Source organism: Aegilops tauschii, chromosome 1 (genome assembly GCF_002575655.3).
Source record: "Aegilops tauschii subsp. strangulata cultivar AL8/78 chromosome 1, Aet v6.0, whole genome shotgun sequence".
Lineage (NCBI taxonomy): Eukaryota > Viridiplantae > Streptophyta > Magnoliopsida > Poales > Poaceae > Aegilops > Aegilops tauschii.
The window spans coordinates 21,394,559-21,398,717 of NC_053035.3; positions in this window are offsets into that span (position 1 = coordinate 21,394,559).

Genomic DNA, 4,159 nt, shown 5'->3' on the forward strand with positions numbered 1-4,159 from the left:
CACGCAGGATCAATCTCTTCAGTGATGCTCAATCACTTTGGGTTTGTAGGTGTTTGGGTTTGGGTTTTCCTCACTTGATGATTTTCGCTCAAAGTCTTCGGAGGATGGGATGCTCTCAAATGACAAGTGTCCGTTTCTCTCAGAGCAGCCAACCAGCTAGTGGTTATAGGGGGCGGCTATTTATAGCCTAGGGAGCAGCCCGGCATGATAAGACATAAATGCCCTTAAATGATATGACCGTTAGGTGGGTAGATATTTTGGGACAGCTGGCGCATAGCACAGCAACGGTCGGAAATTTGAGTATCAAATTCCTCAGGGCTATCATGTTCCTCACTGTGTAGGCAATCCGCACTGGCGAATTTCTAACTCCTCAGTCAGAACAAATTCCTCAAAGACCAGAAGAACTTCGTCTCTGTAACTGAAGAATATGACTGAACTGTATGAGGTTTCCAATGGCTTCACTCGAAGGGATTGGTAGGTGTAGGATTTTGAGTTGAGTATCACATGGAAATTTTTCCTTAGTATTTCCTCGACCCCCTTTAACAGTACGGTATTTCCTATGACTCAAGAAAGAGAAAATGAAACTACGTAAACAAAAGTCTTCACGCTTCATGTTCCTCAAATGAATACCAAGTCTTCAAGGTCCCACCAATTTCTTCACTTTCAAAGTCTTCAGAAAGTCTTCAGAAATCCAAAGTCTTCAGTCCAAGAACTTCATTTTTAGGGGTCGACTTTCTCTGTAAATATCAAACTCCTCATAGACTTATAGACCTGTGTACACTCATAAACACATTAGTCCCTTAACCTATAAGTCTTCAATACACCAAAATCACTAAGGGGCACTAGATGCACTCACATCCGGCCACTGCTATCCAGAGGGCGTCTGATTTGTGTGAAATCGCCGGATGTCCGGCCCCTGGCCCGGATGTCCGGCCGTAGATGTCCAGAAACCTTACCGAAATGTTGTTTGTATACGCCGGATGTCCGGCACTTGGCCGGATGTCCAGGGCCCCAAGTTCGGCCAGATGTCCGGGCTTCGGCCAGATGTCCGGGCCCTGTAATCTGTTTTCCACATACGTGTGTGTGATTCTCAGCCGCTGGATGTCCGGCCATTGCCCGGATGTCCGGCCCGGTGCTGCCACTTACAATAAAACGGCTAGTTTTCTTGGCACACTATATATACCCCTCTACCCATCTGGTAGAGGGTTGACCACTTCATCTCAAATCGCCCCAAGAACACAAGTGGCTCCCTCTCACTTCTCCTACACCAAATCTTAGATCCTAGAGAGATTCGTGAGAGTTCTTGAGAGTTTTTCCAATCAAGTGATAGATCCACTCCCTCTCCCTCTCTTGAGCAAAGGAATTCGTGATTTGAGCAAGTCTTGAGCATTTCCCCTTTGTTCATGTTACTCTTGGAGGTTGGAGACTCCTAGGCAGTAGGAGTGCTCCGGTGAGGAATCAACTTGTGATTTGTCCCCCGGAAAGTTTGTGAAGGTTTGGAGGCCGCCTCAAGGTCTATCACTAGTGCTTGAGAATCGCCTTCATGGTGATATCTCAAGGAGAATAGGGTGAGCCTTCGTGGCGTTGGTGTGCCTTCGTGGTAACATCCACCTCTCTAACGGTGACTAGCTTCCCTCCAAGGAAGTGAACATCGGGATACATCCTCGTCTTCGTGACTTTGGTTATCCCTAACCCTAACTCCTTACTTGTGGTTTACTTTGGTCACTTGACCGTGCATTCACTATATCTTGTTGTCCTCATTATATTGTGTTGGCCATTCCCTTGAAGAGATTATTTAGGCCTACACTTTATATTCGCAATTCATACTTTCTACTATTGTTCTATCTTATGCTTAGTGTGAATTGCTAGCTTGTAACATTCATTTCCATATCTTGTGACATAACTTGTGTAAGCTTGTAGTGCTTACTTGAGTTTGCTTGTATCATTCAATTCCATATATTGTGATACAATTTGTGTAAGCTTGTATTGCTTACTTGTGGTTGTGTGTATTATTCATTTCCATATCTCGTGATATACATTGAGTAAGTTTATGTGACTTACTTGTGCTTACTCATATCCTCGTTGTTCTCATCTTGTCTATCCTAAGTTGTTGGTGCACTTAGTGAGCCTAGTATATTTAGGATTTGTGCTTGAAAAGTATCCGCTTAGTTTATTTCCGCATTAGGATATAGCCAAATCCGTAAAAGATTTTAAAACACCTATTCACCCCCCTCTAGGCGACATCGTGGTCCTTTCAAGGGCAGGCCGCGCGCCCCCTCCCCCTCTAGTCCGAATTGGACAAGGAGGGGGGCGGCGCCCCCCTTTTTCCTTCCCCCTCTATCCTCCTTCCTTCCCTCCTACTCCTACTCATGGAAGGGGTGGAATCCTACTCCCGGTGGGTTAGGACTCCCCTTGGGGCGCGCCTAGGAGGCCGGCCCCCTCCCCCTCCTCCACTCCCTTATATACGGGGGACGGGGGCACCCTATAGACACACAAGTTGATCATTGATCTTTTAGCCGTGTGCGGTGCCCCCCGCACCATAATCCACCTAGGTCATATCGTAGCAGTGCTTAGGCGAAGCCCTGCGTCGGTAGCATCATCAACACCGTCATCACGCCGTCGTGCTGACGGAACGCTCCCTCAAAGCTCTACTGGATCGTGAGTTCGTGGGACGTCACCGAGCTGAACATGTGCAGATCGCGGAGGTGTCTTACGTTCGGTACTAGGATCGGTCGATCGTAAAGAGGTACGACTACATCAACCGTGTTGTCATAACGCTTACTCTTACGGTCTACGAGGGTACGTGGACGACACTCTCCCCTCTCGTGGCTATGCATCACCATGATCTTGCATGTGCGTAGGAATTTTTTTGAAATTACTACGTTCCCCAACAGTTGCTCCCATCATCGTCCCCACAAACTTCTCACCCACTTGGACGAACCCTAGTCAAACCCTCACTCTCAGTCATCTCGCCCTCTCCGTTCCCCTACCGTCTCCCCCACTTCCTCTCCAGTCTCTCCACCCCCCCGCCATGGCCTAGTCCGGCAAGACTTCGACATCAAGGAGGAGGACGTCAGTTCTGGCTGCAACGCGCGGACGATGCGGAGCTCACGATCCGCATTGCCATCCAATGCTCGTAGTTGGACACCGACGGGAGCTCGAGCTCTGCCGTGTCCGCCGCCAGCTCCTCCGCTTTCCGCCACCACAATGAGGGCCGTGGTTGCCCTTCCCACGCCAGCCCGTCGTTCTCCACGCTACTCCAGATCCGGTGAAGGGAGGCCGTCTGATGATAAAGTGTTTCCCCCCGCTTTATATTATAAAGCACCACCTCCAACATACAACATCCCATACAACAAATGAGAAGAGCAAGAACGGTAAAGATACAAGACATAGGAAGATCCACTAACTCGGCTAACATGATCCTGCGTACGACACGATGAAGACAGGGTAGTAACCCGCAGCCAGAGGAGGCCACGCACCGTCAACTCCGCCGAGGCTAACCAACACTACCATGGAAAAGCCTAGCAGTAGCGCGGGTGACCGCGCTACTGCTACGGCGCTACAGCTAAAGGTTAGCAGTAGCGTTCGCTTACCCGTGTTGCTGCTATATCCGCTTGGTAGTAGCGCTTCCTGCAAAAGGCGCTACTGGTAATTACGAGTAGCGCGTCTCACTGCCCGCGCTACTACTATTATTCTGTATTCTATTTCTTTTTTTATGTCATATTCATACACCTTTATACAAGTTTTCATACAGTAGCAATTTAGATATTGTTTTTACATCATAGTGAGTTATTACATCACTGGTGAAAGAACCGTGGACTAGTTTCAAGTGGATGGATCCATCCACTTGAAACTAATCCGCGGTTATTTCACCCAATGATATAATAAATATCATCATCATCATATCATTAACAACTTATCATCATAATACATCATTGTCATATAACACCTCCTCATGATCATTATTTTCGTCAATGAGACATCATATAGCAAGTTGGTCACTAGTCATAATCACAACTCCTCCTCCTCATCATCAACTCTAACACATTGTAGCACATAATAACACATTGTACCTAGGACCTACTTCTCTCTCATAGGACCTACTACCCTCTCTTAGGTAAAATAGTATAAAACAAGATAGGCCCTGACTCTCCATTAT